The sequence below is a fragment of the Choloepus didactylus genome, chromosome 9, assembly GCF_015220235.1.
Source record: "Choloepus didactylus isolate mChoDid1 chromosome 9, mChoDid1.pri, whole genome shotgun sequence".
Taxonomy (NCBI): domain Eukaryota; kingdom Metazoa; phylum Chordata; class Mammalia; order Pilosa; family Megalonychidae; genus Choloepus; species Choloepus didactylus.
In genome coordinates, this window is record NC_051315.1 from 45,388,190 (window position 1) to 45,415,633 (window position 27,444).

General features: G+C 37.7%; 1 long non-coding RNA gene across 2 annotated transcripts; it reads left to right on the forward strand.

The window, feature by feature from the left end:
• The first annotated feature begins 755 nt into the window (after nucleotides 1-755).
• On the forward strand, nucleotides 756-27,444 carry LOC119544716. 2 transcript variants are annotated; one of them, XR_005218910.1, is made up of 4 exons: nucleotides 756-844; nucleotides 25,196-25,378; nucleotides 26,935-26,985; nucleotides 27,335-27,412. It is a non-coding gene; the product is annotated as an uncharacterized LOC119544716 (long non-coding RNA). The 2 variants fall into 2 exon arrangements; XR_005218909.1 differs by lacking the exon at nucleotides 26,935-26,985 and having other exon boundaries at nucleotides 27,335-27,444.

Genomic DNA, 27,444 nt, shown 5'->3' on the forward strand with positions numbered 1-27,444 from the left:
TTCATTTGAGACAAACTTTCCTGCTGTGGTTAATTCAGAACAAACTCACGATCTCAGTAAGAGATGCCATACATCTTCCTTCTCTCAACACATGACTCTCTTTAGATATTCAATCATTCTACAAACATACATTGAGCAACTGCAATGTGCCAAGCACCATCTTGGCACTAAGGTTATTGCAGCTGACAAAACAGATGAGTATCCTGCTCTCAAAAACATACAATTCTGGTTGAAGAAGGCAGACAAAGAAAGACAGAAATTAGGTAATGAGATAATCCTAGAGGGAGATAAGTGTCATAAAGAAAATAGACCGGATAATAGAACAAGAAAAATGCAGATGAGGAAGAGCTTATTTACACTGAGCGATTATGGCAAAGCTCTCTGAGAAACGAAGGGCTAAATGATGAGAAGCCTGACACTGGAATACAGGAAGCAAAAATTTTTCAAGCAGGGGAACCAGAAGCATGGCATGTTTGGGGAAGGGAAGCCAGTGAGACTGAAGCATAAAAAACAGTTTGTGGTTGGGGATGTGGTCAGTGAGTCAGGCAAGGGCCAGATCCTGCAAAGACATGTACACCATGATAAGAAGTTTGGATTTAATCCAAGTTCAATGGGAAGCAATTGGAGAGTTTTTAGCAATGGAGTGATGTGACAAAATTTACATTTTTAAGAGCTCACTTTGGTTATGTGGGGTGGGGATAAGAACGGAAGTCCATTTAGGCTTTTGAAACATTCAGCAATACAGACCAAGTGTTGATGGCTTAGGCTGCTGTGGCAGGCAGGTGGTGGTGGGGACAGCCGTGGCGCTAGCGGGAGGTGATCAGATTCAGGATATATTTTGGAGGTAAGTAAACAGATTTTGTTGATTTATGTGACAGGTAAGGTAAAGAAAAAAGAACAATCCAGGCAGCAATTGCTGTTCTTTGTTCCTCAGTCCATTTTGCACAAGTCTCTGTATTGCATAGCATGAAGTCAGGGTCAAAAGCAAAAATGAAGCTAACCACATAACAGAAGGCTTGAGGATAAGCGAGTTACGGAGCAGTGCATTGTGAGACCCTTGAAGAAACAAAAGAAATACTGCCTGTGGGTTTTGATCACCATAGGAATAGCAGAGATACTGGATTTGTGTACTTTCCCACTTCCTTCCTATATTGTAACAGCATCTCTTTCTGCCTTCACATTTTAAACAAGCTTAGAAATTTCACACAATGCTTCATTAAGCACCACCACCATATTCCCTAATCTCAGTAAAATTTGGTCAGCATAGATTTGGATAACGCAAAGAGGAAAAATAGAAGTGACAAAAATGTAAAAGCAAAAACAAATTTTTTAATGTAGTAGGAAAAAGCATAGAAAATACAAAGAATGTTCATTTCTAATCATCAGCTCCTGTGTACTTTTGAACTGAGGAAATTTTGAACAGAGTTCAAAAGGTAGCCACGACTGATGAAGTGTCCTTGTTAACAGAAAATTTTAAATTGCGTCTACTTGAGGGAAGCATATTTAGAAGCTCTCTAATGAGCTTCTTTCAAAAAAAAATTCTGAACTGAATCTTTCAATTCAATAAGTTAGTTTTCTTAGTCAAAGAGGAGTTCAGTGAAACAACTTTTATGAACTACTGAACGAGAAACTCTGCAGAGAATTGGGACTTTGAACCATTGCATTCAGGCCTTTCTCCTCTTTTTTTTTTGCCCATCCTCTTTGATGGCTGATCTTAGAACCATGCATCATACTGCCGGGCAACACAAAGGTCTGAATCCTTTGTAAAGGGAACTTGAAATAATCACATCATATCTGTCAATGCTTTATATTTGTTGAGGTGAATTAACAAACAAGAACAAGGTCTGCAATCTGTGTTTGTTATCACAGGGACAATGCCAGGACCCTTTGTACTTGTGGAAGAATGGCCTGGGATCTCAAGCTAAAGTCCTTGAAGTATAAACATGATTGTGGAAGATTTCCCCTGGAAAGCTTCTGCCTTGAACTTCATGGCCCTTTGTATTTTGATACATTTCGTTTCCGAGTCTTATAAATGATGCTAGGGAATTTCAATAAGATTGTCATGAAAGTAGACTTGGGTTGTAGACAATTTTATAAAGCTTTAGTTCTGTAAGTCTCGATGTAATTTAAACATCCAATTTTATCAGCCCATTGCATCTGGGAAGTATTCAGCTCATTTCAACCATGCAATAAGAAGTGGAAGAAATTTAAAGATTCAAAGCTCTAAATTCTTTTGAACTGTTACAGGAGATGTTTTATCAACATGAATAAATAAAACAAAATGGCACTTGAGTTAAAATTGGAGGTATTGCTTTATTAAATAAATATTATTTAGAAATCTACATGGCAAAACAGCCAAGGTAAATTAGGTAATGGGGTGTGGGGCAGGGCACATTATTTTTAGTAATATGAAAGTAGAAAACAAGTCTTCCTTTTTAATGGTCATCAACATGCACCTGTGTGCCCCTTTGGAAACAGTATTTTCCATCAATGGGAGAAAAAGACCAGTATGTTGCCATATGGGTGGTTAAGAGGAATCTGAAAAACACAAGATCATGTATGATAGTTTAATACATGTATTTAGGCTACTTTATTGGAAAGCCATGTAGTATTGCAAAACAGCCCAGAAAGACTTAGTTACATCCTTGCTCCATCAGTTACCAACCTGGTGATCTCAGGATGTTTCACCTTTCTAAGCCTCAGTGTCCTTAAAACTGTAAAATAAAGATTCAAAAACCCATCTCATGGGGCTGTTGGAAGAAAGAAATGACACCTGCTTAGATGTTCCTGGCCCATGGTAGACAACATCTAGAAAACCTTCACATCTACTTCTCAGGGTCTTCATTAAGTATAGGTAGCAAAAATGTGTCAATTTGTATTAAAGAAAATCAGTATCTATTAAAGAAGGAAGAAAACTAAAAGACTTCCAGCTTGTAATTTTCCTTTAAAAGACTGCACCCTCCTCTGCAAGTACACCTGGGGCATTCTATTAGTGAAAATTAATTAACCATTTCTTTACACCAGTACACTTCTTCTTGTTACCATAGAAGTTTAAGACAGGGGATAATGAGAAACTTACCTTTTATACGGGTTTAGGGGAAAAGGGAATAACTTAAAATAAGAGGCTAACAAATCAGGTGATATTTTCTCTCTAAGGCACGCTTAGAATTTCTAGACAAAAATATCAAATGTGGATTTATTTATTGTGAATTTTGTTAGTTGGAAAATAATTATCTGAGTTACAGGAACTTAAGTAGGAATACCTATAAATGAAGAGAAATTCTAGGACCAGCAAAAAAATTTCTCAAACTTCACCCATATAAAAGAATTAGGGAGGTAGGTGCCAAAGTTTTAAGCTAGTTTTAAAGATAATTAACATTTAATGAACCTTTATTATTGGGCAGACACTGTGCTGAAATCTTCCATTAACTCTCTCATTTAATCATCCAGCAACTCTTTGAGGTACATACCATTTTGATCTCCATTTTAAAGATGAGGAAATGGGCCAAGGGCATAAAATTATTGGAGAAAGAGCACAGGTATCTGATTCCAAACCCATGCTCTCAATTACTTCACTGTACTCTTTGGCAATACTGGTAAATACGGGCTTCTGCTCCAACATTTCCACTTACTGATCACATAGCCTCCTGGTGTTTAGTCAAATTCTGTGGGATCCTACTCTTCAAAAGGAGCTATACAACATAGGATGCAGTCTAGCAATATGATATTGTCATTTTCTTAAGGAGTTCATGAAAGTCTTTGTATTGGAATCCCTAATTTTTTCAAATGAAATTATGAACAAGATTACTCCATTTTTATTTTCTCTCTCAAGTGTAATTAAATATCAAGTTCAGTAATCTCTGATTGTTGGACTGATTCCCTTCTCTAGTATAATCTCTTGCTTTTAAATGAAGAAGTCAATTATTTATTGTTTTTATACTTAGCATTTACTGAAGGCTAATTATGTGCCAGGAACTGTGCTAAGTTCTAAACATGACTTATCCCATTTTATCCTCACAAATCCCTAAGTTTGGTGCTATTATTATCTCCATGTTATGTCCTAGGAAAGTGAGGCTCAAAGAAGTTAAATGCCTTGTCCAACATCACAGAGCTAGGAAAAGCCAGGGCTATATGAGTACAATCTCAAGTTCCTGATCATTGTAAAATTGGATCAATATGTCACATTTTACTAGCTATGTGTATCTTGGGCAAGACATATAACCTCAATGAGTCACACTTTCCTAATATGAAAAATAAAAATAATAATATAGCTGAATCTCCATTCATAAGATGAACATATATGAAATAATTTATGTGTAAGAACTTGCAAAGAGCTATAACACAGAAAGCACTAAATAAATTTTAGTACTGCCCAAAATGATGTTTGAATGCAAACAGTGATCTCTATACAGGCACATCTGAATATATCTGGGACCCCATGAAACACCCAGTACAGCTCCCATGAACAGAGAGACTTCTTGAAAAGACTTCAACCTCATCTCATACTCTTAACATGCTTTAATTTTATCTTTAAAAAAAAAATCAGTTTTATTGAGATATATTCACATACCATACAATCATCCATGGTGTACAATCTCTTGTTCACAGTACCATCATATAATTGTGCATTCATCACCACAATCAATTTTTGAACATTTTCATTACTCCAATAAATAAATAAATAAATAAATAAAAATAAAAGTAAAAACGAACACGTAAAACATCCCACACTCCCATCCTACCCTATTTTTCATTTAATTTTTGTCCCCACTTTTCTACTCATCTGTCCATACACTGGAAAAAGGGAGTGTGAGTCACAAGGTTTTCACAATCACACAGTCATACTGTGTAAGCTACATAGTTATACAATCATCTTCAAGAATCAAGGCCACTGGGTTCCAGTTAGACAGTTTCAGGTGTTTCCTTCTAGCCATTCCAGTACACTAAAACTACAAAGGGATATTTATATAGCACATAAGAATAACCTCCAGAATGACCTCTCAACTCCATTTGAAATCTCTCAGCCACTGAAACTTTATTTTGTTTCATTTTGCTTCCCCCTTTTGGTCAAGAAGATTTTCTCAATCCCATGATGCTAGGTACAGGCTCATCCCTGGAAGTCAGGTCCTGCATTGCCAAGGAGATTTACACCCCTGGGAGTCGTGGCTCATGTAGAGGGGAGGGCAATGAGTTTACCTACCAAGTGGGCTTAGAAAGAGGCCACATCTGAGCAACAAAAGAGGTTTTCTGGGGAAGACTCTTAGGCACAATTATAAGTAGGCTTAGCCTCTCCTTTGTAGTAACAAGCTTAATAAGGGTTAGCCCCAAGAATCAGAGCTGAGCCTTCTAAATTGGTAGTCCTCAATGCTTATGAGAATATCAGTAATTCCACAGGTGGGGAAGTTTAATATTTCCACATTTTTCTCCAGTTCGTCAGTGGGGGCCTGCAAATACATTTTTATTCTCTGCCCAAATTACTTTGGCACATATCACAGTTTCACACTAACCTGTAAAAACCTACCAGATCTCACGTCCTATTCTAAGTACGCTTTTAATTATGGAGTTTGAATAAACACACCATACAAGTTTAATTGTTTAGTGTGCTACAGGAAATATAGATCCTGCACCAAACACACATCTCTTCCCTTTGTCTCACATAGAAGTTGAAGTTTTAAAACACAGTCAATATTGTCCTTTACCCTTTGGCCTGATTTGCCTTAGTCCTAACCATATCTGCTTCATTCATATCTCTAACTGAAGTCTGAACTATTTTTCAGGTTTTTTAACAGTTGCTGTATGCGGTAATACTGACGTTCATAGCTGCCAAACTCTAGCTTCATGTCTTAAGTATCACATACATACCCAAGTTTCCAGAGACCAACCAGGTTATACACAAAGAGCTCAGCATTTCAGAATTTAGAGATAACCATTACAACTCAGGAATACTTGTGACTGCTGCAAGAGCTTACAGTCTAGGGACCTTTAGAATAAGCATTCATCTGATAATCTGTACTCTAAGAGTCAGTTCTCAGAGTTTACACATTTATAGTTAGCCCATATTAGTGGGGCATTATAATGTTTGTCTTTTTGTTTCTGGTGCATTTCACTCAAAATGTATCCACAAGATCCATTCACCTAGTTGCATGTCTCATAACTTCATTCCTTCTTACAGCCACTCAATATTCTATTGTATGCAAACACCATAGTTCACCATTCTATTTATTAGTTGATGTGCCCTTAGACTGTTGGTGGTTATTCTTGATTGAATTTGTTCAAACCCTTTTCAATGTGAACTGGTGAAGTTCTATAGAAAGGGGAGTGTGCTGGTTTGGATATATTATGTCCCCCAGAAAAAGCCATATTCTTTAATGCAATATTGTGGGGGCAGATTGATTAATCTTTCTGATTAGGGTGTAATCTCTTGATTAAGTGTTTCCATGGAGATAAGACTTACCCAACTGCAGGTGATAACTCTGATTGAATTATTTCCATGGAGGTGTGGCCCCACCCATTCAGTATGAGCCTTGATTAGTTTACTGGAGCCCTATAAGAGCTCAGACAGAAGGAGCTCAGTGCTGCAGCTAAGGGAGACATTTTGGAAACCACCGTTGAAAGCAGACTTTTGCTGACGCTGATGCTTAGACATGCTTGGAGATGCAGACAGAAGGACGTTTAGCTAAGAGATGAAGCCCAGAGTTTGGCCCTGGATATGCTAAGACAGGACCCCCAGGTGCTTAGAGAGAATTATCCTGGGAGAAACTATGCACAGGAGCTGAGAAAGTGAGAGAGAAGCTGGAACACAACTTCAAATTGGCAGATGCCAGCCACATGCCTTCCCAGCTAACAGAGGTTTTCTGGATGCAAACAGCCTTTCTTCAGTGAAGGTATACTTGTGTTGATGCCTTAATTTGGACATTTTCATGGCCTTCAGACTGTAAATTTGTAACCAAATAAACCTCCTTTGTAAAAGCCAATCCACTTCTGGTATTTTGCAAAACAGCAGCATTAGCAAACTAGAACAGGAAGGCTAGAGGTAAAAACTCAAATAGCATTTTTGTACCCAAAAATATCTATAAGACTCTGGCAATAGAAAGGGGAGTACAAGGTGCCACTTCTCTATGGTTGAAATAACATATGAGGGAAAGGGATTCTCAAAAAAAAAAACATGCTTTTCTGGGAAGAAGTTAATAGTGTGTGCACTTTCTCTCTTGTTTTGCTCTTCAGCTTAGCCACCTTGCAGCTTCTCAAATCACACCACATTAAAGGATTGTCCTGCTGATCTACAATGAAAAAAGATCAGCAGGCTTGTCCTTGTGATTATCTCTAAACTTCTAAAATTGTTAGGTTTGGAATTTCATGAAAATATATCAGATTAAAGTCTTAATTATTTTAAACATCTCTTTGGAATCTACCAAAAGTATCAATGAAATTAAAATGGGGAAGAGCAATACATCTGCAACAAGTTCAGGAAAGAGTTACAAAAACAAAACAAATGGCAGGCCAAAAAATAAAAAGTAGACACATGCACAAATACACAAAAAATATGATCTCACTGATATGGAGTAATTAGAATAAGCAAATTCATAGAGTCAGAATCCAGAATATAGGTAACCAGGTGATGGGTTGGGGGTGGGGAAGAGGGAGTGAATGCTTAAATTGTACAGGATTTCTATTTGGGTTGAGTAGAGTTTTGGCAATGGATGGTGGTGATGGTAGTACAATATTGGTAATACAATTAACCACACTGAATTATAGATGTGAATGTGCTTAAAAGGAGAAATTTTAAGTTATATACATGTTACTAGAATAACTGTATAATACAGTGAACCCTATTACAGAGAATGGACTATAATTAATAGTAGAATTATTAAGCTGATCTTTCATGAATTATGATGAATGTACCACACTAATGTAAGGTGTTAATAAAGGGCTGGTATGTGGGGAAAAATATAAAACTTAATGTAAACTATGGGCTAAAGTTAGTGGTACAATTATAATATTCTTTTGTCAGTTGTAACAAAGATACCATATTAATGCAAAATGTTAATAAGAGGGGAGTGTACGGGAACTCTGAATTTTCTGAACAAATTTTCTGTAAAGCTACAATTTTTCTAATAAAAAATTATTAAATAAATATTTACCAAAAAAAGTCTACCATTTTCAGTGGCATGTGGCCCACTGTGAGGGAGAAAGCTACAAATTGATACCTATTAATGTAAGCTAAAGTATCTATAAAGACCCATCCAATGACATTTTATATAAAATGAGAGGAATAAGGGCATGGACAGTCCACAAAAGATCAGGGTATGTGTTTAAGAGAGTTAATGTCACCACTACAAATAGCATAGAAGAAACTGCCAGTGAGGCTGGGATATTAACCTCCAGAAACCACCTGGAGGTAACATGAGGAGAATAAAAGAGAGACAAAGACCAGATTTGCAGTAACGGACTAAATGCAGCAGAGTAGAAATAAATCCACAATGATCACTTTGAAAACCCCGGTAAGCCAACAGGCTCTACTGAAATCCAAGATGACCTCCGACTCGTTCACCTGCCCACCCTGAAAGGAAAAATGTCGTGAGGTCAGAAAACAGTGCTGAATTGGTGAGAAAGAGTTCTGAGGCAATATTCTTGATACAAAACTGCCTAAGGCCGCAGCTCAGGCCAGTAGTACTTGCCCACACTGCTCTTAATCAAAGTGCCGGTACACATTAATTTCAAAGAAAAGCAATAAATATAAAAAGTCTAACTTTAATTATAAAGTTATAATTGACTTTATATTAAATTAAATTATATTATTTAATATAAAAATATGAAATACTAATTTTACAGAAGTTATAAAAACAAAAATTTTTAAAAGGAATAAAAAGGCATGAATAAGCAAAAGTCAGATAATAGTACATTAAGAAATAACAGAAAATAAAACTATACTATTCTATGCTTTCATGAAATTAGAGCATATGAGCTCTGAAAAAGGATTTAAAGAATAGCTACAAGAGATCAAAAAGTATATATCGAAGTAAATGAAAAGTCAGCTGCCACAGTTCAGAAATTATCTGGGAAAAAACACACAAAACAGTAGATTGCTAGAGAAATAAATGCCTTACTAAAAGCAGGGAAAAATGGCATAGATACTGGTGAAAACAGAGTTAGGGATTAACACAATTTGATTCTGGATGAATCAAAACAGTAGTTCCTTTTATAGCATTGCTGGTCTTACAAGAAACCAAGGTAAATCTCCAAATGCAAAAACAGAATAATAAACAAAAGAAAACAAAAAATGAGGTGGAGAAGTGCTGTAAATAAATGAGCTAAGCATTCCTGGAGCTGAGCCCTTCTGAAAGGTAGGGAAACTAAATCTGAGTTTTACATATTAAGCTGGAAAACCCCCAAAGGGCACCAAAGTGGTCCAAGGTAAAAAATGGCAAAAAGTTATCTTAATTCTCTTTTAAGGAAAGTAATACCAATTTAGACCCTCAGGATACACACCAATTAAGTTCACTCAAATGGACATTCCAAATAAAAAATCCATATACACCTACGGAAACATGCCACCATAGATAATTGTGAGCAAAAATGGAGCACTGGATCATTAATATCTTCAGATATTCAAATTATCAGATACAGAATCTAAAATAGCCATCAGCAAGGTGTTTAAAAATTAATTTTTTAAACGAGCAAGGAAAACAAAAGTATTAAATAATGAGGACAATTTGGAAAAGAACCAAATAGAACATTTAGAAAATATAAGCATGGAAATTAAAAAAGTCAGTGGATGGATTAAACAGGAGGCTAGGAAGAGCTGCGAGGATAGTTTGAAGAAGTTATCAAGAATGAGAAAAATATATGGAAATCATCAAGATGGAAGCATAAAAGGGCCCAGAAATGGAAAATGCAAAAGAGAAGCTAAAAAACAGATCCATAAAGATGTTGAAAATGGGATGGTACATGGGGAAAAATGCAATCAATGAAGACAAAGGTCTATAATTAACAATAACATTGTATAGTCTTCCACTAATCGTAACAAAGTCAATACACCAAAGCTAATGTCAACAGAGGGGTATATAGGAAGAAGTATGGGATTTTTGTTGTTGTTTCTCCTTTTTATTTTATTTTATTTTTATTCTTTTTTCTTTTTTTTTTTCTACCTCTTCTTTTTTTGCAGAAGAAATGGAAATGTTCTCATATAGATTATGGTGGCGAAAGCAAAATTATGTGATTATACAGGGAGCTATTGATTGGTACTCAAGATGGCTTCTATGGTGTGTGAATGAAACTGTTTAAAAATAAACAGAAAGATACAAGTGCTAAAGAAGATGTGGAGAGAAAGATATACCTATTCACTGTTGGTAGGGAAGTAGAATTTTGCAGCCCCTTTGGAGGGCAGCTTAATGGTGCCACCGGAGGCAAAGTATAGGGTTGCCGTATGCCGTGCAACCCTGTTATTGGTATATGCTTGAAAGAACTGAAAACAGGGACACTAATAGACATTTACACACTGGTGCTTATGGCAGCAGTATTCACGGTTTGCAATGAATGGAAATGGCCTAAGGGTACATGGATGGGTGAATGGAATGGCAAAATATGGTGTATACATACAACAGAATATTGAATGGCTGCAAGAAGGAATGAAGTCATCAGGCATGCAGCTAGGTGAATGAAGCTTGATGACAGTATGTGAGTGAAATAAGCCAGAAACAAAAGAACAAATATTGTCTAAGTCTTCACTAATATAAACTAACTACAGTGAGCAAATGCTGATAATTGAAATCGGGAGAATAGGTACCAGGGGATAGAACATGGACAGAGATTGGGCAATCGCTGACGAAGGAGTGCAGAAAGCTCAGTAAGGCTTATTGCAAAAGTTCCTAGACTGTAAGCTCTTACAACAGTCACATCTATTCCTGAGTTTTGACTGTTATTTGAGACGTTTATTTGGTACAGATTTTATATTTTCTAATAAACCTTTATGGTCTTTTTTAACAACATGGTTGAATAGAGCCTAGAATGGGGAATGAGATCTTGTTATTCTGTACGGGTTAATATGATACCCCAAAGCACCCCAGAGTACTTTGAGCAGAAAATAAAAAAAGAATTTGCAAAGTCCCCTTGAGAGACTGGGGAAAATGTGGAAATACTAAACTTCCCCACCTCAGGAATTCCTGATATCCCCGCAAGCATTTAGGACTCCCAATTTAGTAAGTCAAGACCTCAATCTTGGGGCTTGCCATTAAGAAACTTATTCTTGCAAAGGAGAAGCTAAGCCTACTTATAATTATGCCTAAAAGTCTTTTGGAGAAAGTGGAATCCTTATATATTGCTGGTAGGAATTTAAAATAGTGTAGCCACAAGGGAAAACAGTTTGGCAATTCCTCAAAAAGTCAAAATAGAATTGCCATATGACCTAGAAATTCCACTCCTATATATATATACTCCCAAAGAATTAAAAAAAAAAAAAAAAACAGGCACTCAAACAAATACTTGTACATGAAGGTTTATATAGCCAAAAGATGGAAACAGCCCAAATGTCCTTCAATGGATGAACAGAGGAACAAATTGTGGTGCATACATGCAAGGGAATATTATTCAGCCTTAAAAAGGAACGAAATTCTGGTACATACTAAACATGGATAAACCTCAAAAACATTATCTTAAGTGAAAGAAGCCAGACTCAAAAGGTCAAATATCATATTATTCTATTTATATGAAATATACGGAATAGGTAAATCCATGGAGATCACAAGCAGATTGGTATTTGCTAGGAGCTAGGGAGAAGTGGAGAATAGGGAATGATGCTTACTGGTTACAGGATTTTCTTTTGGAATGATGAAAATGTTTTGGAACTTGATACAAGTGGTGGATGCACAACATTACACCTGTCCTAAATGCTACTGAATTGTACACTTTAGAATGGTTAATTTTATGTATGTAAATTTCACCTCAATTTAAAAAAATAAACTGTGAAAAAAAAATCACTCTAGACAGGTTTAATAAAAACACACACAACTCACACTCCTAGGCTGATATCTGGGTGAAATCTTTGAATTCCAACATTTTTTTTTTAATTTACAAGAGAAACAGATTCACTTTGGATGTTTACCTGCAAAACTGAACACTAAAAGAATAAGTCATGTTTATTACCATGTTCAGAAAGGAGTGTTATTCTTAAGTGTACTATCCTGCAGTGTTATGGGAAAGCTGAGAAGAAACATTTTCAGATATGAAAGACCCAGAAAGTATGCCTCTAATGAAATTTAAAAATATCAAATTGCAGGGCATCCTGTATGATATAATTCAATTTATGTAAATATATTAAATATGATTGCATTATATGAATATATGCAAAGACAATGGCTTATAGGAAAACTCACTAAATGTTAACATCTATACCTCTGGGGCAATGAGTAGGAGGGAACTGGGAACATTTTAATTTGACTCAGTAATATATAAAATCTATTTGTCACTGCCAGGCAACTAAGCTCATGAACATTCTCCTTTGAGGACATTCAATAATCCATGCTTGATTCCTGTTAATCGTGCTCCCTGTTCTGGAACCTTACAAGGGGATTCTGTTATTACAAAGCTAACATTTTCAAATTATTTTTTATTTCCAAAGTAAGCCCAAAGGGCACACAAATTTCTATTTTCCAAAATGACTGCCAAATTTTTATCTGTTCTGTGTTTAATGATATATACCCAATGTATTTTTATTTTTTTATTTTTTGTAGTTTTTATTGTGATAACATTAGTAATATCTTTTAGACCATTTTGGCTGTGAAATTCTTCCCCCTAAAATAGCAATGATCAAAATATTCCAGTTAAACAAACTTAAAGCACATCACTTTTTACAATCCCCGAACTGCAAGATCAGCATAGGTATTGCAAACATGATCACAAATTAAAATTAAAAGTCAAGGGTTTTTGGTAAAAGCAATAAATAACTCAACACTGGCCTGTCAATATACCATTTCTAATTCCAGTGTCTCTTTTACCAAGTTTCTGGATCTTGTGCCATCTCCGATGACAAAGAAAGGAGAGAAGCTCATTTATTATAACTGGCCTGCAAGAGCTGAGCCAAATTCTAAGTTCCTTGAGTGTTTAAATATTCATTCAAATTCCTTATTTACCAACAGAAGTCTGAGGCCTAGGTGAGCTTGCCAGTCAAAATGAACTGCGAGGAGACAGGAAGGTTTTGGGAAACAAGAAACCAGGCAGGTCTCAATTCCGCCCTTAAGCCATTTAGATGCTAAGAACCAAAGGGAGCATGTAGATGAGTGTGTACATAACATTTTCTTTAAGATCACAGGGTCTTAAGGGGCATAACATAAGAACACAAATGGCTATACAGTATAAAAAGAAAAAATGTAATCAGTACAATTAGGAAAGAGAAGCACAAAAAACAAAGGTGTGTAAAAGATGGAAAATTCATATCAAGGTGGAAATATCAGGGTTTGTGCCAGTTTGAATGTATTATGTTCCCCCAAATGCCATTATCTTTTATGTAATCTTGTGTGGGCAGACCTATCAGTGTTAATTAGATTGTAATTCTTTGAGTGTTTCCATGGAGATATGCCCTACCCAACTGTGGGTGATGAGTCTGATTGGATAATTTCCATGGAGGTGTTACCCCACCCATTCAGGGTGGGTCTAAATTAAATCACTGGAGCCATATAAATGAGCTGACAAACAGAAGGGACTCATGCAGCTGAGACTGTCATTTTGAAGACGAGCTATAGCCAAGAGGGACACTTTGAAGAATGCACTGGAACTGAGAGAGGACCTTCAGCTTACAGAGACATTTTGGAGCCAGAAGAGCAACTAAGAGTGACATTTTTGAGGAACTGCAGCCTAGAGAGGAACATCCTGGAAGAAAGCCATTTTGAAACCATAACTCTGGAGCAGATGCCAGCCATGTGCCTTCCCAGCTAACAGAGGTTTTCTGGACACCATTGGCCATCCTCCAGTGAAGGTACCTGATTGTTGATGACTTACCTTGGACACTTTATGGCCTTCAGACTGTAAGTGCGTAACCAAATAAACCCCCTTTATAAAAGCCAATCCATTTCTGGTGTTTTGCATTCCAGCAGTATTAGCAAACTAGAACAGGGGTAAAATTTAGGGTAACGTGTATGCCTGTGTAAATTTCAAGATATGGCAGGGGTGTGGTATGTGGAGATGGCATTAGAGTCAATCTGGAAATTATGGGTTCAATTGTAAAAATTGAAAATGAAGAAAGGTGGGACCTATAGACTGAGGGAACAGCATAAACAAAACCATAATTTCAAAAAGCTGATGGAATGTTTCTTATCCAAGATAATTTTGACACATAGTTGATCAATCTACAACATCTATTCAAGCAGGCAATCATAAAATGGCACATAGCTGAAGAGGTTTTCTTTTAACCTGAAATATACACATGTAGATTCATTCCCCAACATTTTAACCTAGGGCCAAGTATTCTTTGAGTATGAATCCACTCTTTGAAATTCCAGCTTCACCAAGCATTATCCATAGTATCCAGCTCTAGTTTCTTTAAAGTGAAAGGAAAGTTTAAAGACACTTGTGAAGAAATTTGAGGGCAGAATTTTAGATTTTTATAATTTTCATCCAACCTTTTATATTGTCCTGCCCAATTTCAGCAGCAATTTTTGAACAGTAGGCCCACTTAGGAACAAAACCAAACAAACCTTGAACAACGTGCAACTCAACTGGAGGGAGCATAGCATCTGACTGCACCCAATAGAATCTGACATGCATGTGAATTAATGTGAGAATGGAGAGCTTGAGCTGTTCTGCTGAGGCAGTTAAGCAGACGTCTGTTGAGAAAGCTTCTACCTCAGTACAGAGGCATGAGATAGATGTAGGGAATTATGGAAAGATAAGACTGGAGAGGAAATTTATGACTATTTTGAGGAAAGCATTAAAAGTTCTGTTAAGGTTTTGTGGATATTTTGATCACCAATGGAGTACTTTACTTGGAAAATGATATGGTGTGGCTCACTTTAGTCTTCCAAAAATTAATCAGGGTCCTCGCTGGCCACCCGTGCACATGCCCCACATCCAGGGCGGACAGCTCCAGCGGCACACCCAGGCTGAGTTCTCCAACTGAACACATGGGAATCATTTCCCCACACTCTGTGGGAAAAAAGGTTCAGAACTGACTTGAGGGATATAGGTGACTCACAGATACCGTCTGCTGGTTAGTTAGAGAAAGTGTATGTCACCAAACTGTGTCTCTGAAAAATTAGATCGATATCCTTTTTTTTGATACAACTTGAAAGAACCTTATCAAGCAAAACAAATGCCAAGAGGCCAAAAACAACAGAAAATCTTAATGCATATGATAAAACCAGACGATATGGAGACTCCAGCTCCAAACACACAAATCAAGATTTCAGAGGAAATGTTATACCTCGCAAAATTAATTAAAGAACTACAATCAAAGAATGAAAACATGGCAAAGGATTTAAAGGACATCGAGAAGACCATGGCCCAGGATATAAGTGCCATAAAGAAAACCCTAGAAGAGCATAAAGAAGACATTGCAAGAGTAAATTAAAAAATAGAAGATCTTATGGAAATAAAAGAAACTGTTGGCCAAATTGTGATATTCACAATACAAGACTAGAGGAAGCTGAACAACATCTCAGTGTCCTAGAAATCCACAGAACAGAAAATGAAAGAACAAAAGAAAGAATGGAGAAAAAAATTGAAAAAATTGCAATGGATCTCAGGGATACGATAGATAAAATAAAACATCCAAACTTAAGACTCATTGGTGTCCCAGAAGGGGAAGAGAAGGGTAAAGGTCTAGAAAGAGTATTCAAAGAAATTGTTAGGGAAAACTTCCCCAACCTTCTACACAATATAAACACACAAAGCATAAATGCCCAGCGAACTCCAAATAGAATAAATCCAAATAAACCCACCCCAAGACATATTCTGATCAGACTCTCAAATACTGAAAAGAAGGAGCAAGTTCTGAAAGCAGGAAGAGAAAAGCAATTCACCACATACAAAGGAAACAATATAAGACTAAGTAGTGACTACTCAGTGGCCACCATGGAGGTGAGAAGGCAGTGGCATGACATATTTAAAATTCTGAGAGAGAAAAATTTCCAGCCAAGAATACTTTATCCAGCAAAACTCTCCTTCAAATTTGAGGGAGAGCTTAAATTTTTCACAGACAAACAAATGCTGAGAGATTTTTCCAATAAAAGACCTGCCCTACTTCAGATTCTAAAGGAGCCGTACCAACAGAGAGGCAAAGAAAGGAGAAAGAGATATAGAGAATTTTAACAGACATATATAGTACCTTACATCCCAAATCACTGGCACACTCATTTTTCTCTAGTGATCACAGATCCTTCTCCAGAAGGGACCATAAGCTGGGACATAAAACAAGCCTCAAGAAATTAAAAAAAAAAAAAAAAAAAATTGAATATACTCAAAGAACATTCTCCAAACACAATGGAATACAAATAGAAGTCAATAATTTTTGAACTATAACTCCACTATTTACTTCCTGCATGATAAAAAATACACAAACTCTAAGGACAAATCAGTGGTTTTGAACTCAATGTAAAATAAGTAATTTTAGACAACTATATAAGGGTGGGGGAATGACGAAGTATAGGAACATAGTTTATGTGCCCTATTGAAGTGAAGGCGGTATCAAAGAAAAACAAGATTGATAGGGATTTAAGAGGTTAATTTTAAGCCCCACAGTAAACACAAAGAAATTATCAGAGAATATAACCATAGAGATGAAAAGTAGAGTTTGGGTTAAGAGAAATGGGGGAAGGGGCAATGGGGAGTTAAGAAAGGAGTGTAGGGTTGCTGTTTGAGGTGAAGGGAAATTTCTAGTAATGGATGGTGGGAAAGAGCATTACAACATTCTAAATGTGATTAATCCCACTAATGGAAGGCTAGGGAGGGGGTGGAATGGGAAGATAAGGCTGTATATATGTTTCCACAATTGAAAAAAGAAAAAAACAAAAAAAGACAGTCTAACTAGATGACAGTTGAATGCTAAGGATGAACTTGGATGGGATTGGAGGGTGGAGGACAGGTGGCTCGAAGGGACACAGTTGAGACATCAGGAAAAGGAAATATAGAATGTAAGCATTGTATCATTGTTGAATCTCTTATACTTCTTAGCTGTGCTTAATGGAATTACATAAAACAATGTTCTTGTTCATGGGAAGTACATACATGAATTATAGTGTATGTTCAAGGATGTGTGCAGCTAACTCTCATAGGTTCAGAAGACAGAGAAATATATGATAGATGATAGGGAGGGAAAGAAATAGTGATGTGACAGCATGTTAAAGTTGGTGGATTGAGCTATCAGGGGAGGGGGTTCAGGGTATGATGGAATTCTGTGTATGGGGCTAGTATTGTTTTTGCAACTATTCATGTAACTTTGAATTTATTTCAAAAAATAAATAAACAAATAAACAAATAAATAAAATTAATCAGGTGATTATGTAAAATGAATAGGATTAGGCAGAATCCAGAGTAAGAGATTGTAAGTAGGGAGCTTCTTCAATAATCTTGATCCAGGTCAGAAGTTGCAAACTACTGGTCATCTGGTTATATATGACTGGCAAATATGTTTTCTTTGGATTGCACAGGTTTTCTATAATTTAGAATTTAGTTGCCAGCATTCAAAAATCATGTAAATCTCAACTTTTTGTTAAGAAAATCAGAAGACATGGAAAAAAATCACCAGAGATGAGCAGCAGCTGGCCCTTTGGACTGAGCATGAGCCCTTCAGTTTACCACAATCCTCACCTCTCCCCCTTGTCCTGACACTGAGGCCAAGTGTCTATTACAAAATGATTTGTCTTTACCTCACCCATATCACTCATTTACCTAATTCTCCCTGATCTTTGTGGCCATAGTGGGAGAAAAGTTTGTTCATTCAATACAGCTCAATGATAGGTGACACAGTGGAGACAGGGAGAAAGAGAGTCAGAGAGTTAAATTAGGAGAAAGGAATTGAGAATTCAGGTCTGGGAAAAGGGCTGAGACATGAGAAGTGATATTTGAATTTCTAACAAATGGTGAAAACCTCAAGGAAAGAAGTAGAGAGAGGGAAAAGTAGAGAGCAGAGGATAAAACTTTAACAATTCGATTTAGGTGGCTGAAAAGTAAAAGAGTGATAATCAAAGAGGTAAGAGTGGAGTATCTCATAAAGGAAAGCATTTGATGACAGATATCAAATGCTACAAAAAGTTTGAGGAGAGCAAGTTCTAACACAGAGATTAAGAATTTTTTTTGAGAAAGTTGTTAATGACAATGATTTATGATTGAGTGATAGGGAAAAAAACTAGATGGCAAGAGTTGAACCAATGAGCAGTCAAGTCAGGAAAAAGAATAGGTAGTGAATAAGTAGTCCACATTTCCAAGAAGATTGGGTTTTAATAGAAGGAAAAAAGACAGAGCAACAGTTTTGAGGGGAATCAGCCAAGAGAAGATGCTGTATTAGTTAGGGTTCTCTAAGGAAACAGAATCAACAAGAGCTATCTATAAATATAAGATTTTATAAAAGTATCTCACACAACTGTGGGTATGCACAAGTCCGAATTCCATAGGGCAGGCAGCAAACTGGCAACTCCAATGAAGATGTTCAATGAACTTCTCAGGCAGTGACCTGGCAACTTCCAGGAACGTGCTCGATGAACTCCTCAGGAATGAACTGGTAACTTCAATGAACTCCTCAGGAAACACTTCACTGGTTAGCTGAAGAAGAAGTAAAGGCCCTCTGTCTCACTTAAAAGCCTTCAACAGATTAGATTAAATCCAGCTGATTGCATTCTCTCATTGTGGAAGACACACCCTTTGTTGATGTAATCAGTCACAGCTGCAGCCAATTGACTGATGATTTAATAAGCCAGCCTTCTGGTTTATTAACCAGCTACAAATGTCCTTGCAGTAATGGTTAGGACAGTGCTTGCTTGACCAGACACCTGGGCACCATCACCTGTCCAAGTTGACACATGAACCTAACCATCACAAATGCATCTACACATATTTACACATATGAATTCACATATGTATGTATATATATATATGTAGATATATGCATATATATGTAAGATATATTAAAATTATGACAAATTTCTCTAAATCTAAAAGTGGATACAGCAAGTTTTCTTGGAGTTTGATTTTATTACTAAGAGAGGAATCACTGGAGTGCTCCTTCAATTAGTTAAATTTACACAAATTTCAATCTTACTAGGTGGAAAGATGTAACAGAATTTTTCACCAGATGATGAAGGCTACCTGATGGCACTGATGGAAAAAAAACATGGTGTGGGAGCCTGGGCCCCCAAGTGTCTTGAAGACTGCACACAGCAGTTTGCTTGACCTAGGACAGTTAAGTTTTGACCTATTCTATTTGTAATATCAGGTGCTAAATGCAATCTATACCTGAAACTACCTCCTCCCTGAGACTCCCTGAGATACTGTTATCTACAACATAATCTATAATCCTCCCCTTCTCCCTGTTGATTACAATCAATCCTTCCCTATGTTGCATGACCCCCACTCCCCACCTTATGCTCTCACACCCATTGGAATGGTGAGCCCTTATAACCAGCTTATTCAGTCCCCCAAAGGGTGGACTATTTCCACATTGAGCTCTGAACTCATCACCATTCAGAGCAGCTCCTGAATCCATTCAGAGAAGCTCCTGAATTCAGGACAATGTGACTTGACTTCCCCACCCTGTAGGTAAGCCCCATAATAAAGGCTCATGTCTCAGAATGTGTCCAGTGCTTTCTTTAGTCCTTTGGCTACAAAAGCCCACTTGGGCCATGAAAATTGGTGTGCCAGCCTAGAGACTAAAGAAATCCCAGCCACTGATGACATGAACTTGGGGAAGGGAAAGGGGAAGTCCCCAGGTGGGATACCAGGGTGGCCTGTGACATCTATGTGGGGAGGGGTGGCTACCCTCCTAGATGAGTGGTGTCTGCCGAGGGATTATGGAGATGTGTATGACTCCCCAGCTGGACTAATAGCCCTCCTGCAAGAGGCCGCAGGACTAGGATGCTTTTATGAGAGAAAGGAAAGCCACCAGGCTGCTGCAGCAGTAACCTGGCCATTCTTGAAGGCTGTGTGTGCAGCTACAGAAAAGGCCTTAAAGGCTGACGTGGCTGTCTGCTGCTTAGAAGAAGAATTGAAGTTAGAAAGGGATCTGAAATTGACCCAAGCAGAATTGAAAGATGGTCTGGATAAAAGTTTAGAAATACTGGCAAGCCAGTACACTAGAGTAAGAGGGCATAAGCTGCCCAAAGGGCTAGTTAGGCACACCCTAGCATCCCCTTACTGGGACCCTAAAGTGTGGGACCCTGTTGATTCCTCATCAAAAGATGATGACTCCTGTCTGACTGGGAAATTAAAACTGAAGAAAATAAGCATATGCGTCCTCTGGACCAACAAAAGGTGACTTCCCCCCGATGTTCTGTGGCAATGTATCAGTAAAAATTACCAGGGTCATTTAATAGCCCTGTCTGGCCAATGAAAAAACTAATGATACCAGGCAAATGACTATTAATTATATCAAACTTAATTCAGTTACTACTTTGTTTGCAGCCATGTTGAATATAACTACCTTGTTGCAGGATATGAGTACTCAATTAAGCCAATTTCACTTTGTGTTAAACCTTGCTAAAGCTTATTTTAGTATTTTAGATCCCTCCAGCCAGACTGCATCCACCTTCACATGGGAAAACCAACAATGGACATTTGCTGTGCTCCCACAAGGATAGCTCCACGGTCCCACCATCTGCCATGGACTGTTAGCACAAGATTTAAAGAAAAGGACATCTCCTATGTTTCACTTTAATGATGATATCATGCTAACCAGTAATTCTTTTCTGGAACTAGAAATTGCCACTAGCACAGTGGTGACCCACCTTGAACGTTGAGGATGGAGGATAAATCAAAGCAAATTACAAAAGCCTGGGCATCCTATCAAGTCCTTGGGTATTGTCTGTTTGGGTAAAACCAAAGCTATTCTTTCAGCTGTTATTAAAATACAGAGTTATCCTACACTACTATCTCCTAAACAATTAATAGCTTTTCTTGGTTTGCTAGGTTATTGGAAACTGTTTATACTCTATTTAAAATTTTTAAAACTTTGCACACCCTAATTAGAAAAGGAAAAGCATGGGAATGGGATTTTCCATGGCAGACTGTGTTTATAAAAGCTAATCAAGCTGTCACACAAGCGACATATATAGGTGGACCCCGATATATCCTATGAATTGGATGTGGCCAGTGCCAATATTGGCTTTGGGTGGGGTTTGTGGCAAAGGCAACAGGCTAAATGTGTAACTATTAGATACTGGTCCCAACTTTGGAAGGGCACAGAACTCAGATATAGCCCATTGGGAAAGCAATTGTGTGCAGCTTAATAATGTTCTGTTACAAATTGAAGGTCTAACTCAAAGGTGTCCAGTGACCTTATGGGTGGCCATAGCCATACAGAGGAGGACACAGGAGACTATAAATAAGCCCCATTCAGGAAGTACTCAGCTAGGCACACTGACAAAATAGAAAGCCTATGTCCTACAATGCTGATTTTTTAGCAATAGCCGTGTGAGCACAGAGATGCATGAAATTTTAGGACCAGTCTCCCATGTGGAAGAGCAGCATGCCCTACCTCTGGTGATCCTCCTAAGGTGGCTCCTCCTATGCCCACCATTGACAGACAGTCATGGTATACTGATGGATTGGCACTTGGGCAACATGCTACCTGGACAGCTGTGACTGTCCAGCCAAGCACTGACATCATCTGGTGGGAGACTGGAACTTTGCAAAGCAACCAGTGGGCTGAGCTGTGGGCTGTAGAGATGGTAATTGTCTATGAACCAGGAGACACCTTGACTGTCTGCCCAGATAATTGGGCCATTTATCGAGGCCTAACAGTATGCATGGCCATGTGGAAGCAGGAGCAATGGACAGTGGTCAACCGCCCCCTATGGGGCAAGGAACTGTGGGAAGAAATCTGGACAGCCTGCCAGAAATGTAAGATAACTGCTTTCCATATTTCTGCCCATAATGTTAAATCATTGCCAGGTAATGCAGAAGTGGGTGCCCTAGTGAAATTCCACAACCTAGCAGCAATGATGCATGAGGCAACTGAATGGTTGCATCAGAAAACTGAGCACTGAGGGTACCAGACCCTGTGGAAGCTGGTGCAGGAGTTTCAGCTGCCTATCACCCAGTCACTTCAGTCAAGACCAGTTCCCTCTCACCTGGAGGCAAGTAGACTATATTGGCCACCTTCTTCTGTCCAAAAGGGCAAAACATGCCTTCACTACCATAGATACAGCCATGGGACTGCTGCTGGCCTTCCCAGTGGGCAGGGCCAACTAACGAGCTACCATACGTAACTTAGAAAAATTAAGTGCCTTTTTCAGGGTCTCCACTCATGTGGACAGTGATGGGGGACCCCCTTCACCAGGCAATTAACCCAGGCCTGGGCTACAGAACATAATGTCCTTTGGATGTTTCACTTGCCATATAATGCCACAGCAACTGTGTTAATTAAAAGAATGAATGGCCTTTTAAAGGAAAACTTAAAGGAACACTTAAAGGATAATAGAAACTCCTTACAACAATGGATTCAAGGACTGTACCAGCATTAACTCCAGACCCAAAGCTGCAGCTCCTGATCCTGTGGAAATGATAACCACAGGGCCCATGCAAGCCTTATGAATTCAAATAAGAGGGGTCAGCTGCCCTCAAGCTGCAGTGAGGCAGCTATAATAATCTGCTCTTGCCCGTGCCACAAACACTAGAGATTGGGGAAAATGAGGTCAGTTGCCTCTGGTTCTGGCCCATGCAGCCAACCAGGTTGAGAATCCTAAACCCATGGTGTATTATGCCAAAGGTTATTTGTATTCCCCATCTGGGATCCCCATCCCCCAGGGAACTGTATGCATAACTTTGCAACCCCAAACTAACTGCAGATCTGACCCCAAAGGACTCTCCATAGGAGAAGAAAATATGGCATTTAAAAAACCCCCTCACCTGGAACTCTTCTATCCACTAATGAAAACTCAGCTTATATATTTTTACTACATGTGCTGTTAATACTTGTTAAAAAATTGTATGCTAATGTTTCAATAATGCATTAACTAAAGTGTTTTAAGTATTTAACATTATTCTAACAAATTTTAATTTTACTGGTAATTGTATGCTATAGAATGTCTGCTTGAAAATGGTTTCCAAAATTATTTTGGTAACTTAAGTATAAGAGGTATAAAGGATGTTTTGTATTAAAAGGAAAAGGAAAGTAGTTTTGTCCTAAATGACTGGTTGTTTCAGAATGAGAAAGATAAAATGTAGGTCAAAAACCTGTATGGATATAGAAAGTTGCAGAAAGTTTGCAGAAAGGGAAATTTATTTCTGTGGACAAAGTTAGGATAGGAAAAAAAAAAAAACTAGATTTAGAATAAAGCAGACTGCCTGGTAGTTTTATTTTTTGCTATTTTAACCCCAGGTGTACCTGTGCTTTAATTAATATTTAATGTTGTGTATATGTTCCCAATAACTCATAAAATGTAGCACAACCTCTTGATCATATGGCAGATCATATACAAAATATTAAAAATTTATCTGATGATCCTTTGTCCAAATGGTTTAATTCTTTAAGTTGGCCATGGTGCCACTTGTTAATAGAATTACTGTCCATATGTACTGGTTTACTTGTGCTCTGCTGTTCATTGGATTGTTGTGAATTATGGATGCAATGTCTGTCCTATGGTCAATGCAAATCACTGTGTGGGGGTGGACTGTGGGAGCCCTGGGCCTCCAAGTGTCTTGAAGACTGCACACAGCAGTTTGCTTGACCTAGAACAGTTAAGGTTTGAACTATTCTCTTTGTAATGTCAGGTGCTAAATGCAATCTATACCTGAAACTACCTCCTCCCTGAGACTCCCTGAGATACTGTTATCTACAACACAATCTATAATCCTCCCCTTCTCCCTGTTGATTACAATCAATCCTTCCCTATGTTGCATGACCCCCACTCCCCACCTTATGCTCTCATACCCATTGGAATGGTCGAGCCCTTATAACCAGCTTATTCAGTCCCCCAAAGGGTGGACTATTTCCACATTGAGCTCTGAACTCATCACCATTCAGAGCAGCTCCTGAATCCATTCAGAGAAGCTCCTGAATTCAGGGCAATGTGACTTGACTTCCCCACCCTGTAGGTAAGCCCCATAATAAAAGCTCATGTCTCAGAAGGTGCCCAGTGCTTTCTTTAGTTCTTTGGCTACAAAAGCCCTCTTGGGCTGTGACACATGGGTTCCCTCAGTCATTGCCTTTCCTTAGGAACAGGATTGGGGGGTGGGAATTGAGGAACTCCTTTCTGATGGCTTCCATTTCAGTGGAGTAGAATGCAGGGTCACCTGCAGGTGAGGGACTGATTGGAAGTTGGAGAAAAGGAAGATTTCACAAAGGAATGATGGGAGATCTAACAGGAAGTTATTAGGCGGTAGCTTTCATCTAAAGACACTATTAATATTCCTCACACTTTTAAAATCATTTTCCTTATACTCCTTTCCTTACCATTCACAGTTCCAACCCTTTACCAGTATGAGAGCCACCAAAGAAATAAGCTTCTACAGCAGTATTTGTTAAAGCATAGTTCCTTGGCTATCTATGGGAGAATCCCATGGGGTGCTTGTTTAAAATGCAGGTTTCTAGACCTTACCCAGACCTACTCAACAGAATCTGTGGGGCCTAATGCCTGGGAATTAGATTTTAACAAGTTCCCCAGATGATTCTTATGCAACAAGGTAGCATTTGTCTGAAGACTGCTGATTGAGAACCACTAGCTTAGTTCATGTCTAATTCAGCAAGTCTTATGCATGACTATTCACCCACATCCTGTTTTTAATCAGTGGTTCTGTCTTGAGTTTAAAATTCAAAATAAAAGTGTCACACACTCTGGTGAGGAAATGACAATTGTTTCTTCAAATATAGCTAGTTAAAATAAGGCCCTTGGCCACTATCATCCTCTACTTTTTAATGCACTTTAAAAATTCACTTACATGTCACTTATTGATGACCAATAATGGTATAGTTAAAATAATTAAGCCATTTTTAAAAGCATATACTTCATTGTCTAGTAAATTCATTCATTTGTTTTTCATTTTTTCTTTTATTTAGCTGAAACAGTGAGGAGGTTTGGAGATTTATTGACTCATTAACTTAATTCTGACATTTGAAGGCAAAGTCTGGACATTTGAAGACAAGACAATTAAGATATTTCATCTTCCAAAAAGTGCACACACTAGTCCTCTTCTCATTTATCTTCTGACATCACTGGCTCACTAGTGTCTAGAGATCCAGGTAAGAAATAAATATGGCAAGAATGGAAGACACTCTCTTCAGCTGGCCATTGAGAAAGTGGGAACCATCTGATCTCCCGTACTCATCAATATGATGACAAGACATTTTCATGAATTATATATTAGTAACTAGCAATGTGACCAAAATGCTCTAGGGTCACTATCACCAAACTGACACTGTCGTAGAGAAGAGAAAAGTTTAGTTCAAATCCAAGTGATTTTCTTTGATTGACAATTTTGTGGTTTCCCTTAACATACATCTGATTTAATATCATAACAGAAGTGATGTTCTATGCACTTCTCCCCATAAGGGTTATGTACAATAATAATCACATTTCTAACTCCAGTCTGAGTTAGGTAGCCCTTATATAGACTCCTGAAGTATTTACCATAGAATTTATTATACTAAAATATAAATATCGATCTTCTGACTAGTATTGGGCTGAGGGTATGTTTGTTTTAAGTTTCTAACACAGTTCCTGCTGATTAGAGTTGGCTCAAAAATTGCTCATTAACTTTTTGGATGATTGAATGGAAAAATGAAGATAGAACCTCTGTACTATTTTGCTAATCAAAAGTCTTGTCCTTTAATGAATATTTTCTTCATCTTGTAATTGCAGAAATATAAGAAAAAAATGAAATGGCACATGCAACACATGGTGAGATAAGGTGCCACAAAAACTATCACAAAGTGTCATTCACTATTGTGGGATTTACTAGGGCCTAGGTCTCCCTTTGATGCTACAAGTTTAAAAACTTGACTCTGTTAACATAATTATTGTTCCTTGTAATCTGTCTTTTCTCTTTGGTTGCTTTAAGTTTTTCTCAATGGCTTTCGTGTTCCACAGTTCAACTACCATGTGTGAGTGTGGGTTTATTTTTATTTTCCCTTCTCAAGATTTAGCCTTTCTGATTCTGAGGATTCACGGGTTTTTATCAGGTCTGGTAAATTCTTAATCATCATCCTCCCTCCTCTCTTCTCTATTTTATCCTTCCAGAATGCCCATGAGATGTATATTGGATTTTTTATTCTGTCCTCCATGATTTTAACCTGCTTTTAATACTTTCAATCTCTTTATATCTCTCTCTACAGTAAGGGTATTTCCTCCATCTTTCAGTAAACAAATTATCTCTTTAGCTATGTGTGATATGTTTTACCCATCATGAGAAATTCATCTCAATGAATTATTTATACTTTTTAATCTTCTCAATTATATTAATAATTTGTTATTTGCTATTGTTTCTAGTATTTTTTTATTCTCTTTAAGCAACATAAATGTACTGATTTTTAATAAACTTAATTTTTAGATCAGTTTTAGAATTACAAAAATAAATTGCACAGAGAGTACAGAGAATTTCCATATGCCATACAGCCAGTTTACCCTATTATATTATTTTGGTACATGTATTACAATTAATAAACTAATACAAATATATTATTATTAACTAAAGGCTATACTTTATTCAGATTTCCTTGGTTTTTACCTAATATCTTTTTTACTGTTCCATGATCCCAGCCAGGATATCATGTTACATTTAGTTATCATGTCTCCTTAGGCACTTCTTGGCTGTGACAGTTTCTCAGACTGACAATTTTGTGGAGTGCTGGTGAGGTATTTTACAGAATGTCCCTAGATTGGGGTTTGTCTGATATTTTTCTCATGATTAGCTGCTGTAAGAATTACCAAAAAAAAAAAAAAAAAAAAAAGGCCTAAAATTAAGATACAATATTAAGTGCTCCCTTGACATTGGGTAAAATTGGGAGATCCTTAAAACAGCCTGACTGCCAGTTCCCCTTTCCCTCTGCTCCTGTGGATAAGATCCCCTAGCCAAACAATCCTCCTTGTCCCAGAGACCAGGCATAGTACCAGTTATCCCATGTAGTAGACTCCAGCTCCCTTCCAGCTCATGGAATTATTCAAACTGATCACCCTCTTGTTTTGTTTGCCTCCCACAGCTCCAGCATGCTCACTCTGCACCTGGTTGCAACCCCAATGTAGCCCTGCATGGCATGCAGTGTTTTCCTCCCAAGGCTATGAGTATATATGACTAATAAACTGCTGTCAA